This window comes from Parasteatoda tepidariorum, chromosome 5 (assembly GCF_982258835.1).
Source record: "Parasteatoda tepidariorum strain Cologne lab strain chromosome 5, Ptep-v5.0, whole genome shotgun sequence".
Taxonomy (NCBI): domain Eukaryota; kingdom Metazoa; phylum Arthropoda; class Arachnida; order Araneae; family Theridiidae; genus Parasteatoda; species Parasteatoda tepidariorum.
In genome coordinates, this window is record NC_141759.1 from 62,193,457 (window position 1) to 62,215,836 (window position 22,380).

Genomic DNA, 22,380 nt, shown 5'->3' on the forward strand with positions numbered 1-22,380 from the left:
CCAGCATGGGTGAAAGCCCTTATATAGCAGACGGAAAAGAGAAAAACCTGGTACGTAAAACATTTCATTCCAGCCTTTTTTTCGAAAGAAATGAAATATCTGTAACTATCAAGATTTCTTTTATAATTCTGGCATATATATAAAACTGCTTCTTTTCCAAGATAAAGTAGATATTGTTGAAAAATTTAAAAAAAGAATAAGTAAACTCCTCCCCAAAACTAGCGATAACTGAAATGATTTTACTACCAGCCTTTCCTCTTTTCCGTCTCGCTTTCACCCCTGTTGCCCAGAAAGTATTCGACCGATTTCACTAAAATTTTGTAGTTTGCCATGTATTATTACATTCTTTCCAATGTTGCAAGAAATATCATACTTTACAATTCATTTTGTAACCGCTATTAAGTAAAATATTTAATAATAAATATTTTCTAAAATTTATATTTTGCTCGGAATTATTTTTGGATAAACGATTTTTATAACTGAGCGCAATTGTTTTCAATTCGCTGAAAAAATTTCTCAAGATATGGGGAAATACACAAAAAATAAAATTAACATAAAGAATTCTAATTTTGGACTACTCTCCTTCCCAAATTATGGTGGACCATATTTCTCACACTGCGGCTACCCCCTATATTTTGGGGATTAAAAATTTGAATCCGACGAAAAAAAATGTATTTTTATTCAGAGAGTGTACGCTTTTGTGTATGATTTCATAACTTTTTTTTCTTCTCAGTTTTATTCGTTTATTCAACCATTGGCATTTATTCTTTGTTCGCCAAGATTCAACCATTTATTATGAATTACACACTTGCATTTAAATTCCCTAAATCCTAACTCTCGCAATTTTAAAAAAAATTCTTTTTTTCATTCTTATATTCAACTTCATTTTTCTGTAAAATTGAAAATCAAGATAATGTTATTAACCTAATTAGCTCAAATATAAACGAAATAGCTTCACACATTACAACAAATATCTGACTCTCTTTAGTTGAAATGAGGTTAATTTTTTTACTTTCTACCTCATAAATACCTTTTTTGTTATAAGTGTGAGAAAAACAACCAAATGACTAAGAAAATGTCTGATCAGACCTATACTCACATTCTCAACAGAAATGACACAAAAAGAGGAAAATGCTCTTAGTGTCTTTGAGCGGCTGGTATTAAGAGCTATTTTTAGAGGTTTTCAAGTTGATGGCTTATGCCACTGACGCTCAAATTTGGAATTTAACGTCATCAACTATAGAAAAAATCCAAAGAATTAAATGGGCTGGTCATGTTATTAGAATGAACATCCAACGTCCAACAAAGAAACCCTCTGGAACAACAGCTAAGGGCTGACCCCACGTTTGATGGGTTGACTGCCTGGAAAGGGATCTCGCCATTTTTAAAGTGATTAGTTGGAATACCATGGCTAAACATAGAGAAGCTTGGGGCAAATTCTAAAAAAGGCCAGAGCCCACCCAGGGCTGTTGTGCCACTGAAGAAGATACATTAAATTCTAGTTCAACAGTCAGGCTGATTTGAACTGGATTTAAAACAACCTCAAAATCAGGTCACGTCTAAATGAAATAATTTCACACACCTCAATAAATAACTGACTCTCTTTAGTTGAAATAAGGTTGATTTTTATTTATACCTCATAAATACCTCTTTTGTTATAACTATTGGAAAAACCAACCTGTATGCTTTAAATTCTATTTCACAACTTTGGTTGACATGAAGTGAACATAAAACAACCTCAAAATGCGATGAAGTATATGTAAAACAACCTCACGTACCTCTGTTACAACCTTTTTGAGACATATTTCATGTGATTGTTTTCTAACCGACCCATGATATACCTCGAAACAACCTAAACACCTCTAAACTACCTCAGAAATAACTTAAATTTTGGTAAGGGTCTGACTATTGTTTCGTAACTTATTTAAGACCACAGTTGTAAAATTGCACTACTTTGTTGTAACATAAAGAGTGTTTAGTGTAAAAGGGAAAAAAAAATGTTAGGGCGCTTAGGCTTAGACTAATATGTTATTTTCAAGTGTTAGCAGCCTTTTAGTTTTTAAATAAACGTAAACATTTAAATTCAATTCAATCAAAATAATATCACAAATATATATTATGGCAACAGGGGATAAATTTTCCTTTTTTTTAAAAATATTCACTGGTTTAGAATTAAATACTACCTCGAAACAACCTAAACACCTCTAAACTACCTCAGAAATAACTTAAATTTCGGTAAGGGTCTGACTATTGTTTCGTAACTCATTTAAGACCACAATTGTAAAATTGCACTACTTTGTTGTAACATAAAGAGTGTTTAGTGTGAAAGAAAAAAAAATGTTAGGGCGTTTAGGCTTAGACTAATATGTTATTTTCAAGTGTTAGCAACCTTTTAGTTTTTAAATAAACGTAAACATTTAAATTCAATTCAATCAAAATAATATCACAAGTATATATTATGGCAAATGGGGATAAATTTTCCTTTTTTTTAAAAAATATTCACTGGTTTAGAATTAAATACTACCTCGAAACAACCTAAACACCTCTAAACTACCTCAGAAATAACTTAAATTTTGGTAAGGGTCTGACTATTGTTTCGTAACTTATTTAAGACCACAGTTGTAAAATTGCACTACTTTGTTGTAACATAAAGAGTGTTTAGTGTAAAAGAAAAAAAATATGTTAGGGAGTTTAGGCTTAGACTAATATGTTATTTTCAAGTGTTAGCAACCTTTTAGTTTTTAAATAAACGTAAACATTTAAATTCAAATCAATCAAAATAATATCACAAATACATATTATGGCAAATGGGGATAAATTTTTCTTTTTTTTTTTTAAATATTCACTGGTTTAGAATTAAATACTACCTCGAAATAACCTAAACACCTCTAAACTACCTCAGAAATAACTTAAATTTTGGTAAGGGTCTGACTATTGTTTCGTAACTCATTTAAGACCACAATTGTAAAATTGCACTACTTTGTTGTAACATAAAGAGTGTTTAGTGTGAAAAAAAAATGTTAGGTCGTATAGGCTTAGACTAATGTGTTATTTTCAAGTGTTAGCTACCTTTTAGCTCTTAAATAAACGTAAACATTTAAATTCAAATCAATCAAAATAGTATCACAAATACATATTATGGCGAATGGGGATGAATTTTCCTTTTTTTTTTAATATTCACTGGTTCAGAATTAAATAATTCTGATACCAGGCTTTTTCTTTTTTATAAAACGTTCCCGGGGTTATTGATTTGGTACTTGATGGGTTAACTCATTTCCACTCAACATTATCATTTGAGAACAAGTTACCCCCCCTTTTTTTTAAAAAAAAAAGTAAAAAGAAAAAAAAATGAATAATTGTAGTCATATGATTTATTCTTACTGTTACACTTTTTTTTTAAATTGGTAATCATCAATTCTTTCAGCCAAGCCATACTGTCAGCTACAAAAAAAATTTTTTGAAAGCAACTTTGCCATCATTTTTGAATTTTTTAAAAAAGCTGTCCCTTAGTTCGAGGTCGGGGAAGTCCTGACCCTGCTATATACTTTCAGCAACAAGTTTTCCATTTTCAAAAATTCATTATCGAATGTTATGCACCGCCAATGTTTAGAAAATAAATTTCTATTAAAGATATTTTTATTTTGAATAAATTATCATACGCTATAAATTGAAATAACTGAGTCATTCTGTTTTGAAATAAAACCAGAAAAAGTGTGGAATATTAAAAAAGAAACGAAAGTAAAGCCAGATATTTATACAACACACCACCTCCTCCAACATCGCTGCCCATGTGACGGAAATTGGGATGACGTACTTCCGCCCTATTTCAAGGTCTTCGACCTCCTAAAAGGGTAGACCGAAACGCCAGACGAAATACTTCAAATATCGTCTACGCTCCTCTTTTCACTTAAAATCTACATAAATTACAATGAAAGAGATCGTCTGCATCCATAATTTATTTCAGACGACTGTAATAACTGGTCGTCTGAGTAAAAAATAAAATTGATTGAATTTCAACATCCAACTCTTTAACCTAGCGGGATGTATTTATTAAAATGTGAAAATATTAATACTCGGATGCATAATGTATGTATTTTTTGCTAACAGATTAAATCTTGACTTCAATCAGTCATTCTTCAGATTTAAGACGAGTTGGCAAATTTAATTTATTAAATAGTTATAAAAAAATAAAAAATACAAATCCTTTCAAGAATCTATTTTTCTCTTTTATGCTGTACCTTAAAATCGGGTATTTCTCTATCTATTAGTTATTATTAATGCTATAGTTATTATTAATTCTTAAAAAAAAAATTTGTTCTACGTTAAGTATTTATTAAGAATAATTTTGTATTTTGATAGAAATTGACATATATTTATATCCAATAAATAAATATATTTTTGATCCTTTATAAAATGGCTGTAGTAATTTTAAACAGAAATATTTTTATATATTTATATATATATATATATATATATATATATATATATATATATATATATATATATATATATATATATATATATATATATATATATATATATATATATATATATATATATATATATATATATATATATATATGCTAACTAACTAACTAATCAATTTTTTCAGAGTACCTATCCATGTATGGATATCTGCTCTTTCATCTAAATTGGATAATATGTGGTGGAAGGGAGGGGAGGTGCTGCGTTAACATTAAGTTAAATCTCAGAATGAACAATAATTGATAAAATCAAGTCTGAGTCATACATAAAAATAAATCGCAAGTTGATACATAATAAAGGGAACAAATTGAAGATAAAGATAAAGAAAGAATATTTACACTATTTACAAATTTATATATATATATATATATAAAGAGCAAACGCTGGTGCGACAGATATTTCATTCTAGCATTCTTTTTCCAGAAAAAATAAATATCTGTAACTACCGAGATTTTTTTTTAAAAATTATAGCACAGTGGTTTCCAACTGGCGGCCCGGGGGCCGCATCCGGCCCGCGAAGCTTTTTTTTGGGGCCCGCGAACTAAAATATGTTAGTTATAATTTTTTTAAGACAATTTTCGTAAAAAATCTGGATTTAACATACTTTTCTCGTTAATAAAAACCTAATTTCTTCATTTCTGTGAAATTTAACATAACAACGGTGCAAAAAATTTTATTTCTCAGGTTTTGCAACCAAGAAAATATTTATTCAAATAGAAAAATAATCGTGTATGTTGTTCTTTTTTATTTCATTATTTTGTATTTTGTGAATATAATTTAGCATGTGTGTATCAGAAATTGTTTTGAAGAAATTCTAAGATTCAACTTTTTGAAACCACTCATTTTGAACGAAAATATTTACACACACATTTGTAAATTTGAAATTTGAAATGTAAATATCTTTTCTCTGGTGGTTGCAGCAGACAACCCTCAATTTTCTCATTGAATATTTTGTGTGCTACTATGTAAGTTTTAATACCAACCTTTTTAAAGTTTTATATCTTAACAATTAGATATCTGTTGCACATTAATTGTTTTATACATTGCTGCACATAAAGTTATTGTAGCCAGAAGTTTTTAATATGCAATTAAATATTTCTAAAAATCTACTTCTTATTTTAATTTGTAATTCAATACTTTTGTTTTGTACAACTTGCTAAAAATCTGACAGTAATATTTAATGTTCCTTCAAACATGAAAGAGTCCTACATAAAATTTTGCTAAAGTTGCGGCCCGCCGTTTGATTTGTGTTTTTAATTGTGGCCCCCGGCCTCATGTAAGTTGAAAACCCCTGTTATAGCATACTGCTTCATTTTAGATTAATCTCTTAAAAGAAAGGGAAAATATCTCTGAAGGTCTGGTTTCTTAGGACAAGCGCCTTATCTGGGCGTCAGCGGGACGTCAACGTCCCGCTTACGCCAACAAAATACTGGTTTGTTAGCTCAAAGCCTGGTTTCTTAGAACTAGCACCTTATCTGGGAGTCAGCGGAAGGTTGACGTAGAGCTGACGCCAAAAAAGTGCTTTTTTGTTAGCTCAGTGTGAGCAGTCGGTCCAACGCAGACATTATCTCTCATTGCGCATGCGTTAATAACGTAAACAAATATTTATTTTGAATTTGTATTGATTTTGTTTTTGTCGACCAGTGCTTTAGAGAACAAATAATGACTTTGTCCAAGAAAAAACACATTATAGCTGAGCTAAATGAAGAGTGCTATGTTTAATGAAGAAGCTATGTTTAATGTCAAAATCAAAATCTTGGCTGATTTCAATGTGCTGTTGGATGTTGTCCGCCATTGCTTCTGTGGTTAACGTCACGTTGTAATAAAACTGCAGTTGAGTTGGACGGCAATTGTAGTTCAAGATGAGCGTTCAATGACGTATACTATCAAACTCATAAATGGACCAATCAGAGGTTAGCGCTGATTTCCAGCTGACGGCGTCCTGTCCTAAGAAACCAGGCCTTAAGGGATAGTAGATACTCTGATCAATATTGTATCAGTCAGTCTATGAAAAAGTAGATAATGTTAAATAGATAATAAAAGAAAGAAAGAATAGATTTACTCCTCCTGAAAACAATTTAAAACCAAAAAGGTTTTACTGCCAGCTTTTTCTCTTTTCCGTATCGCTTTCACCTTCGGACCTGTAGCAATAGTGTGTATTACAAAGTTGTGGGTAAAATTATTTATTTAAAAATATAACTTAAACAATCAGTTACTGAAATCGACAAAAAATAAAAAAAGGGATGTTTCAACCTGTTTGTTCTGTAAAAAAAAAAATCACCTTTTTCAGCTGAGTTAAAATGAGATTATTGTTCATATTAACTAGATGCCCACAGTTAAAAAAAAAACAAAAAACAAATAGTGTTGTAAACTCAGTTTTTTTTTTCTTCAGAAAAAAATACCATTGCCTCACCTTTGAACATCAAGAACTCTGGGAGAGAAAGGTCCGTTGCATCAGTCTCATCAATGGCTTAATTTTGCTGAATTGATAACATGAAATTTACTATGAAACCTTGGAGCCGGGCAAATCACAACTCTTATCAATACTCGATCTGCATTTCGCAGGAACGAAAAATACTTCGTCATGGATTGCATCAACAAAATAAAACTGAGCCAGAGGAACAAAAACTTCACCTCACCTCAGCATGGCTATCTCGGCTGCTCAACTATAATGGATCCCAGCCATAATCGACAGATCGGCGAATCAAAGGAATTCCACTACGGAATTCAATACTAAATCTTCAAAATTATTTTACGTACCTATGTTATAGGTTTTTTGCATCGTTACAAAAATTAAACATAACTCACCCACGTGAAAACCAGACATGAATGAGATTAAAAAAAAAAAAAAAAAAAAAATAAGAAGAAGAAAAAAAGAGATTTTTCAATTTTTACATTTTGACATTCTCGATTATTTGAATGTGTCGCACAAAATTTTGGTTTTAGCACATGTCATACCTGCCAACTTTTAATCTCTTCCATTATCATTTTTCCCAGTGGTATTGAAATGGAATTAAAACTTCAATTTTAAGCAAACAAATAAGTTGTATTTGAGTAAACTTAAGTTGATAACCATGATAGTAACGCATATTAATATATGTGCTTAATTTTTGTAAGAATAGTGGTGATCAATATCATTTAAAAATTAAGATTATAAAAGAAAAAATAGTATATAATTACTACCACTTTAAATATGAAAATAAAATCTTCCGGAAAATCCGGAAGAGTTGGCAGGTATGACATGTAGATCAGAAACACCGCTCAGGAAATCCCGGACATTACAAAGTGTGGAAAAATTAAAGAAAGTAAAAATTGAAACACTAAAAAATTTGTTGACTCATTCATTGTCACATGCCTTCTATTCTAATGTACGCCTCACCAACCTAGTGCAACATCTCCACATTACTCCTTTGTCAATATCTAAATAAAGTATGTCAGAATAAAATTCTATAAAAAATAACACGAGCAACATGGTTTATCCGAAATAAGAATATACATCTCGATTTCAACATTAATTACTTAGATCATCATATTGCTACACCAAATTGCAATTTTTTTGAAAAAGCTTTAAATTACGATGTCGCAGGATTTAATGAAATTTTTATATTTGAAAACTTGAAAAAAGCCAAAAAGGTCAGAGTCCGCTTATTTTTGTATTTTGTGCATCTTTATTTAAAATTCAAAATGTTTAATTTTCCCCCCTCCAATTTGTATTGTTACTAGAAAGCACCACTTCAAACGTCAAAAGTTTCAAGATGAATGGGAAAAGGAATGTAAACGCCTTCAGGTGCAATTTCAAAAAAAAATGTGAAGGGGGTGATGGTTGGTGGTGAGCAGCAAGATATGTCTCTCATATTTTATAACTCTTCCCTTGACCAGAATCAAAATTACGTTGGGTTCTTATTTAATTTTACGCAAATCAAAATTATATACTTTGCTAGATAAAATTTCGAACAAAAACTGCAAATTTATGCTCTTTCTAAAAACTAGTGGGCTGCACCCCCTGCTCGCTAACGCTCGCCAACCCCCGAAAATTGCTACGCAATCTTATATGGTTTGCTTCGCAAACCAAGACCGCTTCGCTCGCTACTAACTTAGGTACATTGCAAGTACACAAAATTCTAAGAATTCAAAACAATAATTCAAATCCATATAATAACATTTTTTTACATCTTTTTAGTAAATACTAAGTCATTAAAATAAATTTGAATTCAAATAAATGACATGTAATTCGTTAAACCTATTAGAAATGTGCTATAGTATAAAATCTTAAAGCGTAACAGCACGACTGAGACTCATTTTTCAATGAATAACTAATAACAATAATAAAACAAATAAATTCGTGATAACAAATAAATTCGACAAAATACTAAAATAGAGATCTATCGACAAAGACTACTCACTTCTGCCTAGCTTAAGGTTATTTCAGTTTCCGTTTTTAAAAGCGCTATATGTTGAGCCACTTTAGCTAGATTTGGCATGTGACATTTTTAGCGGCATTCATTGGTCGATTTTCTAGCGTTGCCATTCGGGGAGTTGTAATGAGGCTTTTTTTGTCGCCGTGTAAGAGAAATATATATATATATATATATATATATATATATATATATATATATATATATATATATATATATATATATATATATATATATATATATATATATATATATATATATATATATATATGATTTTATTCAGTAGAAGTGAAGTGAAAAACCAATAGTAGACGACTGCATTTTCATAACTTTTTTACATTTAAACGCTCCATACCAAAGTACAGATTTCATGCATTTGTATATATGTTTAATCTCTCATGTGTAGCTATAGCTAAAATCTTTTTTTAATTAAATTTATAAATCCCAGAGAGAAATCAAAAAGAAAAAGTTTTATTATCACATTAAGTATAAAAATATTATCTTTTTGGAAAATCCGGAGGACTTGGCAGTTAAGTCTTGGTCATGGCAATGTGTGGTTGACGTGAGATAATATGTTTTAGAATTGATGTGAAAATTTTCATTTGATATTTTCAAAATTTTACTCTTTATGAATACTGAAAAGTTTTTAATTTTTTATTGATTGTTTCGATTGATCATTAACCCTTTTCCTTTTAAGATGGTACCGCAGTTACGACAGGGTATCATAAAAACTATATATTTTACCAGGGCTCGAAAAACATCCGTCCGCCCGTCCTCGGGGGCCAAAAATTCCACGAGGACAACGAATTTCTCGAATGCGACGTCCGCGCGGACGGACATTTTCCTGGTAATTGACATTCTAGATAACTTGCCTTTGTCATTTAAATTATTTCATAAAGGAAATAAATTATTTCATAAACGAAACACGAAGTTACTACTAGTAACCTAGTATTTCTTTTATTACTGTATATTGTAATTCTAGTATTTGTAATCCTAGTAACTACTTATTCATTGTGCAATTTATATAAATGTTTGTAATAAATAAGAGAAAATTATATTTTTATTTATTTAGAAGCGACGGGTTAGTTTAAAAGGAGGACGGGTACATTGTTGGACAAGCCGTCCTCGGGGACGGGTAAAATGTCTGAGTTTTTTCGAGCCCTGTATTTTACTGACGAGCTTTTGTTTTATTCAATTGCGTTCGCGTTCCCACAACCGACCTTTATCAACAATAAAGTTTTCATTGGCCTTAAAATTACGATTTATGATGGACAGATTTATGTTAGCTGATAAGAATGTCAAGCGACTGCGTTTCAGATTTAAAAATCAATCGCTGCTTTAACTGAAAGTATGAATGATTGTTCAGAATGATGCGTAAAAAGTTGATAGAGTATATTGATAATAAATTAGTGCGCAGTTTATTTCACATATTTTTTTTTTAATTCTTAGCAAACGGTCACATTATCTTATCATCAGATATTAGTAGTATTCTTCAATAAGCGGAGATGTTAATGTATTTTAATCAAAAATTAGATAACGAAAACGTAAACTGAAAACTTTGGCTTTTTTCCAATATGAACAAAACAATCAATGTACTTTTCATGGAGGTTTAGAAATAAAATTAAAAAAGAAAAAAACTGAAATTGCTACAAATTTATCAGCTTATTTTATGTGTCTTAGTATTTACGAGGAGAAATGATCGATTATCTAGATTTTTTTGAGTGATTTTACGAATGTGAATTCCCGCTTCTTCATTTATCTTTTTCTCAAAAAGTATTTTTTTTTAAATCTTTATTTTGATATTTTTAGTTGAATTTTGCTTTGTATGAGTTTTAGGGGGAGTGCACGTAAGATGATCTCTGGCGTTTAGCTGGGATCGAACCAGGGACCCTTGAGTCTGCTGTTGGACTATGAAAAAGCGATTTTCTATGTATCGGTTTAGGGACCGTTCTCACTGCCAGCTACTTTTTTCGCTTGCGATCGAGAATCTTCGAGTTTGCTTTCGAGTGAAATTATTATTTTATCAATCAAGCTCTCAATCTCATGTGATTTTTTCGCATCCAGTGAACAGTCCTTAAACTAGAGCCACAAACGTGGCACTGACCTCCTCTAAATCGGCTCAATATGGGTCGTATATGAACATACACCAAGGAACCAATATGTTTGATATGTTGATGTCTGATTTTTTTCAATATTTGCCTAATATAGGGCCAATATCGGCCTTTATGGGGCCAATCAGAGCCTATATTACCTGAATAATGAATATGAAATATCGGGTGAATCAGACATTTTTAATTAGGGCCGATATTGGTTGTAAAGTGGCTGTAAAATATCAGGTGAATCCGACAATCCCATATAGATCCTATATCAGAAAATTATGGCCCTTTGAAACCTTATTGAGCTAAATTTCGTGAATATTGAACCAATGAGGGCCCGAGTTATTTTGCTGATAGGGATTCCGAGATTGTATGTTGTTCTAATTAGTATTTAAACGGTTATTAAAAGTCTGCGTATTTAATTTCACTGCCAATCTAATAATAATCAATTGAAAAAAAAATCGGAAAAAATATTGGCATTCATGAATTACTAAACTGGAAAGCTTTTTTCGATATCTTAATATTAAAATCGATATTGAATTAAAATAGGTAATGGAATGATTGATTCGCCATTTTTTACTTCTAAACATATTCCGTTTTTTTTTTAAACGCAAGAACAGTAGTGTTTACTAGCTTATAGCTCTGATTTGAAAAAAAAAAAGGAATTTATTGCACGTTCACATTAAATTGTTTTTTATTCGTTACGTCAAATTAGCTCATTGATCACGATAGAGCCCTTGATAGTAAGGAGCCTTAGATCACGATACTCAGTAACCATAAGTGAACTACGTCACTAAATTTTTTCTGAATTTATTTGGAATTATTTGTTTATTTTGCTTATGGTTACGCCATTAAAACGTGCTTCTATAAACCTAAGTAATTTAAAATCATCGGTTATTTAAATAAAAAAAAAATAAGTTGTGTACTTATAGGCCAAATTAAAGGAGAAATAATACTAATCCGTATATGAGAAAAACAAAATATTGCATACTATTATTGACAAAAATGATTGATTTTGGTTATTGGTACTAATCAAAATAAGAAAAACAACGTACTGAAAAGCAAAATAGAGGAAAATAAGCAAAACAAAAAATTAGGAGAAACACGGAAAATCACGGTGCTATTATTGATGCCAATAATGCTTAATTAATTTTGGTACTAGGTACCATCTGAAATAGAAAGAAATAGGCTTTGTACTAAAAGAAAAGTTAATGGAGAAACGATACTAATCATAGAGGTGCTAATTTGTTTAGAAAGAAAATAAAAAAATCTCCTTGTACCATTTTTGACACCAATGATGTTTACTTCATTTTGGCAATAAGTACAAATTAAAATGAATAAATAAGCTATGTTAAAAGCAAAATTAATAGAGGAATGGTACTAATTCGTTTAAGAGAAGAGTAACTGATTATTGTCAAGTCAAACTATTGTTAACTCTAATCACGCCAAATTAATTTTGATAATAAGTACTAATTGAAATAAAAAAGCTGAGTACTCTATGTGCAAAATTAATGAAAAAAAGGTGCTAATTTGTTTCGGAAAAATCGTAAAAAATCACCAATGCTGTTTAATTATTTTTGGCACCTATTAGCATTAAGGTAATTTCAGTTTCAATAAGTGCTACTTTTTTTTTTAACTCTTACGAAGACCGGCTATTCATCTAATAAAAATAAAGCTGTTTCATATTGTAGTCCAATAATTTTGTTGACGTCTTTATTGGCTGGGAAAAAAATCACATGGCAGGATAGTTTTCTTTCACTAATTTCTATAATTGTTTTGTTGTCACCAGCATGAAACTAATAAAAGTCATTAATCTTTTGCTTACGGCTGGTACAACTTGTGGACCACATGTGATGATACAACTTGAAACACCGTAAGCAAAGAAAGGTATTTGCCTGCAATATTTACTTTAATTTATTAAGTCTTTGATTGTTTTGTTTATTAAGAATTTAAAACTAAAAGAGTTGTTTCTTTACAACGTAATTCTATAACATACCCTTGTTACGTTACATGTTAAGACAAACTTATTTGAATCGTTGTCCAAACTTATTAACCGTTTTACAATTTGTACTGTGTTTCGATGTAAATTTTTCATCAATATGCTATTATAAAATACCCTTAAAGAGATTCGTCAAATGGTTTCGAACTTAACGATCAGCTTCTTGAACATTGTGATGATGCATGCAAAATTGTATTTATTATATCAACCTGTTTCGTAAACTAAAATATTAACTTATTTGTTATGACAATGAAGCTTTACTTTTAAATGCTATTTTAAAAAATGATTACTGAGTAAAATTATTTATGTTCACTAATAGATCTTGATAGAAACCTAAGGGAAATGCTTGGATGTGGGAAGCAATAGCAAACGCTATATAGTACATGTATAAGGGAATCATTTCAGTTTTCGTTGAAACAACCATTTTATGCCAACACTGTAAGAAGTTTCGCATAAAATTACGATAGAAATTGCTGGCACACTACTGGTGTACTGGTACTTTTTTACTGTAAAATCCATTTTTGCCGTAAAATTTCAAGGAGCAAAAAATTAATATAACGTAATTTTTACAGAAACATTTAATGTAAAATAACTGAAACACTCTAGATAAATATTACCGTAAAAACTGCAGTATAAACTTTTTGCGGACAGAATTGATTTTATGGTTAAATGGATACTGCACTCAGTGCTAATAATATTTACCGGAATTCTATCCGGAATTTCTTACAGTAAATAAACAAAAAAATTATTTCTAATCAATCACCGGGGTTGGTTAGCGGCAACGAACAGGGGTATCAGCCCAGTATTCTGAATTATTCATGTTCCTTAATAGATCTTAATTTAATCCTTAAGGAAATGTTTGAACGCTGGAAGCGTAAGCAAACGGAATTCTTTTTAGTACATATACAACTGAATATTTTCTATTTAAGTTGAAAAAAATTGTTTTGTGCCAACACTGTAAACAATTACGATTGCGAAGCGAACAAAAAAAAAAATTGCGTAGCAATTATTGGTGGTTGGTGAGCCACAGGGAGCTGGGAATGGAGCCGTCTAATTTATTAATATATAAGTCAACAGTTTCATTACTGAAAAGATTTCAATGTAGAAATAATTATAAGCGTTTATAAATGAATCCTTATACTAGTAGTTTTGTCTAGAAGTGGCAATTTTAGAAAAATAAAAGCTTTTTAATATTATCTATTATTTCAATTAAACTAGATGAGTACCACTATAACTTAAATTTTTACCTGTTGCTCGAATATTCACAAGTTTAAGATTAATATATGAGTCGCTCAGAAGCCAATGCGGGTAAGTCCATTTTTTGATATTTTCTGATTTTTGGAAATTTTGATGAAATAAATAAAAATCTTCTTAGTTATTAAAGGATTTACTCGTTGGTTACTTTTTTCTAGGTTAGACAGCCTTTTTTTTAATAGCTTCTGAATATATTGTATAATAATTTCAGAAGCCATTGTGAATAAGTTCACTTTTTGTCAATATTTTTTTACATAAATTTCTTATCTTTTTCAGCTGCCAAAAGGTACAAGTCCTAAAATTTTTAAGATGCTGTCATTATTTCAATAAATATTTACGTTTTTATTTAGACATCCTGTACATATCTTGTTTTTTTGCAGAGTTTACACCTCGAAAAAAGACTTTATACACTTTTCTAATTAAATTATTAAACCAAGAATTTTAAAAACTAATGTATCAAAAAACATTAATTTTCTCAATTTTTGTGTTTCGGACTTAACCGCATTGGCTTCTGAGCGACTCACATATGAATAAAGAAAACTTTAAAATGATACCAGGCTAAGAAAATTATAATGTGTTTACATGTATAAACTTCAATTAAACAATAAATAAATTAGAAACGAGTTTCTTTGCCTTTTAGTAGTAAATTTAAAACTGTTGGCTTAATGATAGCTAAGGAAAAAAAAATATCAGAAAACAGCTACTGCCGAAAAACCAGAAGCCCTGTTATTTATATATAGAATCTGAACGATAGAGTAAGATATAGAGAATTGTTGCGTGGCACGTGTAAGGAATGAATGTTTGCAAACAAAAGTAAATTGGTCATGTTTACCAACATAAAAGAATTTAAAAAAAAGCATTCTCTAAAAAAAGAATAATAAATTATGTGTTCTAACCGGAAACTAACGCTTAGGGCAGGAAATCTCCCCTGCCCTACATTTCCCAGCGAAAATTCGGTCAAGGAAGTTCTAAGCGTTGTACTCAATTTTTTGAGGTTCTCTTGCTAGTGGTAAATGAGGAAGAATAAACTCATCAAGAGGTTAAGCAACTTTTAAGTAACTTGTTGCCTTAAACGTTTTCATTACACATTCCTTTTCAATGCTTTTCGAAATGTCAGCTCACTAATTTGGCGACATATTTTGCTTCGAAATTTAGATTTATTCAAATTCTTTGAACTTCTGCCTCCTTTTTTTCCTCTCACAGTAAAAATGCCTTACATTGAAAGTAATATTTTCGAAGCAGTGTATAAACAATGAAGTTTTTCATAATTTTGTCATAGGATTTGATATAGATATAAAAGAGTGATGTGATCGCATGAAAGATTTTGCTAGCACATTCCTTTTCAGTACAACTCAAAATATCAACTTATTTACTTAGTATTTTGTTTTAAAATTTACACATAGCGAAATTTTTCTAACATTCGTCTCTTTTTATTTCTTCTTTTCATAATAAAAATGCTTTGCATTTAAGGTAACAATTTAAAAACAATATATATATCTGCGCTTTATCGTTTCACAATTTTGTCACAGGATTTAAATAAACATTTAATAAACATTATGTTTCTTTAAAACATTTTGCTAATACAAAGCAATTGAAAATATCAGCTTGCTAATTTAGTCAGGTATTTTGTTTTAAATTTGTCATTAAGCGAAATTCCTTTAAATTTTAACGTCAAATTACTGACTTAATTAGTTGTTATTATGTTGGGACGTCTAAAAAAGGCCAGGGGATCTTACTAAAATAGCTAAAAGTAAAAGTAAATGCTCCACTTTTTTTAAAAAATTGTCTCTGATGAATAATGCTTATTATATGGTCATTTCAATGAAGTAAATTTTGCAATTTAATTCATTTCAGATAAATTCAATAATAAGTTAGATTCTTAGGGCAAGGGCAAACGAAGTTTTTAAATTAAGTGGCAAGAAATAAACATCAAACAGTTGCTACATCAGAATATAAGAATCTTGTGATAGAATCAGGACTATAAGAATCGAATATTATTAAGAGTTATTATTTTTAAGAATCAGGGTTATTCTTTTAATAGGCATGCAGTCTAAAAATGCATTGTTGTGGCTGAAAATTTTGCTGAATATATTTTTACCATTTCGGCTGTCCTATCTTTTCAAATAAACAAAGTACTACAGAATCTTCAAGTAAGGATAGGCTTAGTTTGTCTAATTTTATCTGTGATATTCATTGCATGATTATCCGGTTTCATACATTTGTTTCATATTTTCGCTAATATTGATAATCAAAATCATTCCAAATGAAAAATAAAGAAGCAAGACATAAAATTTAGAACGTTAAATATTTAAGAGAAATTTCTCGACAAAAAGTGGGAAAAGTTTGTAAATAAAATATGTAAATGTTATCCATATTATCGCTATGAGTGTCTCAATGAATTAATTAAGTAATAAAATTTGAAAGAGCAAGGGGAATTGAATCTCTTAATGTTTGTAATAATCTCTTAATTGGTTGGTTGGTGTCATGTCATGGACAGGAAATAATTTTATCAAAGGTCCTATGTACAACATCTGCAATTTGAAGGCAATTTTCTTCATATAAGTCCGCCCACGGATTGTCACTTATTTGCTGCAATTGCGCCAGTATAGCGGGACAGTTGAAAAGATGTATGAGGGTTAGTTCTATGTCTGGGCAATTTTTGCAGAGGAGGTAAGTCTTTGTCCCGTCACCATAAATCTTCATCCGCCTAAAGTGTCCTGTCCGGAGTCTTGTTAGTGTGCTGGTGGGAGTTCTATTGGTACTGATTTCAGGGATTTGGTGCTTGATTTAGATTTTCCTATCATTGAATTTTGCCTTAGTCACTGAAATGATATCGCTGAGAGTGACATGAGTAGCTTTGCTGGTGTTTAATTGTCTTGCCTCTTTTGACAAGAAAGTTTTTTTATCTCTTAATTCTCTATTAATTAAATATGCATTTTGCAATATTCTCAGAAATTCTTTTTCATGGTGAGCAGGGCTGAAAGCCCATATATATCGAGACGGAAAAGAGTAAAAACTGGTAACAAATAAATTTTATTTTTTAGTTTTTTCCGGGAATAATAAAAATCCATAACTACCAATTGTTTTTAATGGATGCAATTTTTATATCGAATTGCTTCTTCGCCGTGTTAAATTTCCGTACAGTGAGTTGTTATTGTTGAGAATAGATTACTTCCTCCCGAATATTATCTGATATTGAAATAGTTCTTCTACCAGTATTTTCTCTTTTCCGTCCCGCTTTCAGGCCTGATGGTGAGAAAAATAAGTTAGATTTGGGATGATTATGCATCTGGAGCACAAAATAGGAGCACAGCGGCTTTTATCCCATTCATCCAATCTTTTATCCCATTGTTTATGTTCATGAAGAACATAAAACAATGAGATGGGATCGATGTGGTTAGCAGACGATGAGACAGCCGCAAAAAAGTTAAGCATTTCACAACTGGGTATATTCGTACAGGAATATGAACTGTGTGGCTTCTCTCAAAAGAGTTCTCAAACTGATTCTGAGCTGAAAACCAAAATTTTGAGAAATACGGTTATTTTGACTTTTACTTTAAAAGGCTCATCATGAAACTGGTAGTTATCTATGTTTTGAACACTACTATCTATAATTGGTTGTAGGTTCTGGTGGATAAAATAACTTTAAAACAAATTTACTAAAACAGAAATTATTGCTTTAAACTTAGTTGACCAGTGTCCTCAGAAACTAAAATACTGTTATTAAAATTTCTAAGAGAACATTTGAGAGCTCTCCTTTTAACCTATTTAATGAAATTATTTCTGTTAGAGTATCCCTGCGGGGGATCTCTGTTCTAAGAATATTAATTTGGAAAGATGAAACAGTTAGTTTCCAAATACCTGTATATAAATTTTAGTACATTTTATTTAGTTTCTTGACAACTCTTTCAGCTTAAACGTAAGTTTCGCTACCTTTTGAAAAAATTTTCTTACGAAGTAAAAAAAGTTGGCATGTCTACATAAGATAACTTTCGAACGCTATGAGATCGGTTTCCGACTTCTGGCATCCTCGTATAGAAATGTTACTGTAAGTTTCACTTTTGGCTGACGATATTTGCTAGATCTGAACAACAATATTTTGATGTTTATTTTTAGAAACTCAGTAGTTATGAATTTTTGGAAACATTTGAACAAATAATCATTTTAGGTGACATTTTTCTTTACTAAATTAAACAGAAAGCGCATGTTTAATTTATTAAAGATCTAACAGCAAATGTACAATAAATTAACAATAAAAAACTAAATCAAAATGAAATATATCTAACGCTTTTAATTTTAAAATTTGATTAACTTTTTAAAATTTCTCGGGGATTAATACGTGGTCCATATTCTAATTAACTTGTGTAACGGGAGCTCAGGTTTCATATAGTAGACATAATGCCTAATACCTGAACCCTTACCGTTTCAGATAACTTAAATAGTAAGTAAAAACATGTAGGAATTTGAGATTCAGTTTATCTCACAGCACAAAATTTACAATTAACAAAATAAGAAAGGGAAAGTGGTGGCATAAGAGTCTTAAGCGAATGAAATCTTAGTCTCAACTGCTGAGTTCAGCAAACTGATGATAGATGGCACTGTAGGAGGAAGTTACAATATCTTATAACGGGATAACCAATAACCTACGTTGTACGAACTGTTCCATAGATAAATTTACCTGAATGCTTCGTGGACTGCTTTTGGCAGCATTCTTTGGACTTGGATCATCTTTTGTTTTTCAGCATCAGCCAGACGGCTCTTACCTATCCGTCTATTATGATAAAGTTTACGATACTCATAGTTTAAGTTACAACAATTCAAAGAATTCCGCAACTTTGAATAGAAAAAAAAATCATACAGAAGAGCTGTGTTTGTCATAGGTGGAGTTATAAATGATCCTTTTAATTTTTATTATTATCTGTGTCTAATACCGTTAATCTGCGTTAACTTCTTCAACTATAACCATCGGTGGATATTCTTTTATTTTCTAAGTTATTAGACATTGAGAGCAGATTGCTCGAGGCATGCTTATGACTTAACTTTTAGATGTTAGAATGGTATTTATAATAGAAATGATAGAATATTCTTTCAGAATGTTTCTAAAAGTGAGAGCAAATAAAAGGTAATATTCAATTTCTTTATTAAAGTATTGAATGTTTCTAAAAGTGAGAGCAAATAAAAAGTAATGTTCAATTTCTTTATTAAGGTATTGAATGTTTCTAAAAGTGAGAGCAAATAAAAAGTAATGTTCAAATTCTTTATTAAAGTATTGGCACCACTTTTCAAATATTTAAGAACTGTATGTATCTTGTAGTATTATCCATCAGTGTATTTCATTTTGCGTTTTATATGCCAATTACGAAGAAATTATTGTCAAATCTGCTGATTCAAGTCTGGTTATTCAGAAGCTGCAGTCTAAAAACTATTATATTGAGAACTGGTGTCTCAACTGGAAATTTGAGATAAACTTGATCATAACTTGTGCTAATCAACGAAATCAATCAAGCGTGAACAAAGCCTCTTATCTCGGTTTTGTTCTAAATAATCATTTTACTTGGACTGATCACATCCAACATGTTAAAAACAAAACAAACCATCACTGAGTTACAGAATGAAGCCACACTAAACACTGAAATTCGTAAATATTATTATATACTTCCACGATAAGACCCATAATGGCATGCTCATCTGCTGCCTGGGGCAATGCCATGTACAGTCAACTCAAAATACTTTCCGCACTACAAAACATCATCTTGCAAAAACCATCTGGCTTTAATAATGACATGCATGCTGACTGACCTAAAAATTAATCAACATTTCAACAAGCTTAACAAAAACTTGTCTGCTGAAGGCCCTTGACTGCCAATTTTTTCAATGTATTTAAATTTGAAAATCGAAGAAGATGGCACTCTCAGACCTATTGCTCACTTTTTCTCGAAATTTTCGATATTAACTTTATCTTCATCTCATCTTCATTCAATAGTCTTCCATTCTATTTGCTCTTCAATCACCTAATTGTTCCATCACTTAGTTCAGAATTTCACGATGAATGGAAACGGGGAACTCTTTTGTGGCCTCTGACTCCCAGTTCGAACTTACTGACTCTTTCGGTGAGCTTTGAGTAGAAAGTGGGCGTTACTTCAAAACTATGACACCCCTACTGAATGTGCATTCCTATTTATGGCTAACGGAGTGTAAAGAAATGACAACAAGATTCTGAATAACAGGACACAAATAAAATGCCACAGTTTTTATGGTAGGAATATTTAATGTTTGGACTAGTTTAGTATTTCTCGTTTCTGATTTCGTGGAGTGAGATTGTATTATAACTGAACTACTGGTACGACGTCTAACCCTATACTTCAGCCGATGAGGCAAGTGAATGTTCACTTATAGCCGTGATCCACCGCACCTTCGTGATATTGTTCCTAAGTTTTAAGGAATTTGAACCATGAAGTAAATTAATGACCTCCAGCAGGAACACCAGAAATGGCTTCATTAGAATGAAAACTTACCAGATTATTTTGCATCTGAAAACTTGAGAGAAAAGACATCCTATATTGAGGAGCTGTTTCTGAAAAAGGTTAAAAAAAAGTCTGAAAACTCTTTCTACAGATGACGAACACAATCGAGCAAAAACTATGTGCTCCGCTTACATACATCCCTTCATAATTTTTTACTCTCCTTAAAAATTGTGTATTTGTAATTTTTTAGAAAATATTCTAAAAACTGTAAGATTTCTTTTATTTTTGAGATGTTTGCACCATGTTGCAGTGCAATAAAACTTCATTATATAAAATGGCGAGAAAGTGTTTCCAAATACTATGTTAAGATTTTGAAGCTAGAATTTGCGATTTTTCGGAAAGAAGGATTTCATTAAATATTTTTATTTAACAGTAAGTGTGTGTGCTCTTCATGCAAATGCCTAGGGAAATCTAATCGAATACCCTTACATTATCCTCTGTTAAAAGTAAACTTATGTTAAAAAGTAGGCGTTACACTGCTCATCGTAATTAATTAGCTACCAACTTTGAATTCCCTTCTCTTGTTTACAAAAACCTCCGAAGAGGTTCCCAAAAATTGCCTCTGCCGTCGGTTTTTCACGACGACATGGCGGGGTATTGGGAAAAGTTTTCAACTAGCAATAGTCACGCCTCGGTAGAACCTCATCGGCTATGACACTGCCTCTGCGCAAAGCTAACATTGCTTTAGAAAAATTAACTATATATAAAAAAAAGATATTTAATCTTAGTGGTACTTTAAGATAACTATTGTTTTCCATTTTAGCGTTTATAGTATAGCAGGATTTAAATAAGTGACTCTGCTTAATTTATGAAAAAAAACGTTGACGCATATTAAAAATATCTGTTTTCATTGTCAAAAGCTATTGAAAGTATTTAATATTATTGCCATTAATTATTATTTAATTGGTCGTTTGCCATTTAATCGTGCGATTTATTTTAAAACTTTGCTCTGACACTGAGACAAAATCGTACTATTTTTTCGCACTATTATCGTGTTTTTTGTATTATTGTTGTATGTTAGCAACAGCCAGTGACATTTTATCTTTTAATTTAAAATATTGCATAGAGTATGAATTTTCGTCCATGGAAATGAATTGTTTATTTATTTCTCTGAAGTGAGATTTAGAATAACCTTTAAAATCTTTTTTGCACTTGTTTCTTACTTCATTTTGGCCCTTATAGGGAATCCGTGTAGAACTTATGTGCTTTTCAGCATAGCTCAAAAACTTTTTAGGCGAATATAAAATTTTTCGAACACAATTATAAAACTAATTTATTCAAAGATAATTCCATGCAAAAAATAAATTTAAATATTTGTACTTTTTTTTCGAATAGCAGGCACTGAACTTTATTCGTTTCGCCTTAGAAGATGCCAGAGTTGTTACTCATTTCGCGTTACCCAGTGGGCATCTGTGAACCAAAGTCACGGAGGCGAGTAACATTGCCCCCGCCACACTGCCAAAAAAACCCCGTTCATAGGGTGGGCCACATTCACTCATCACACACAACAGAGGACAACACCAGAGAGAGAAACATCCATGCCCAGAGCGGGATTCGAACCCGCGGACATTGGCTTCGCAGTCAGGAGCGCTAACAACTCGGCCACC

General features: G+C 31.0%; 1 protein-coding gene, 1 long non-coding RNA gene and 1 other non-coding gene across 14 annotated transcripts in view; 1 reads left to right on the plus strand and 2 right to left on the minus strand.

Moving 5' to 3' along the window:
* The window catches only part of LOC139426617 (uncharacterized), a 90,096-nt gene that overhangs the window by 14,327 nt on the left and 53,389 nt on the right, over positions 1–22,380 (minus strand). For 3 of the 12 annotated variants that reach the window (XR_015433742.1, XR_015433748.1, XR_015433744.1), the window contains 2 exons: positions 20,765–20,823; positions 18,708–20,677 (listed from right to left, as the gene is read on the minus strand). The exons of 3 other annotated variants lie outside the window; for them this stretch is intronic. This is a non-coding gene — a long non-coding RNA (uncharacterized LOC139426617). Of the gene's footprint in view, positions 1–5,105; positions 6,491–18,707; positions 20,824–21,262; position 22,380 lie in introns of those variants that run through there. 6 more of the 12 variants (XR_015433741.1, XR_011637841.2, XR_011637840.2 and 3 more) reach the window with 3 other exon arrangements.
* Positions 1–22,380, plus strand: part of LOC122271033 (putative serine/threonine-protein kinase DDB_G0277449) — a 116,600-nt gene that overhangs the window by 2,618 nt on the left and 91,602 nt on the right. The window lies entirely within an intron of this gene.
* LOC122271037 (U4 spliceosomal RNA) lies at positions 21,308–21,448 on the minus strand. Its single transcript, XR_006226130.2, has one exon. It is a non-coding gene; the product is annotated as a U4 spliceosomal RNA (small nuclear RNA).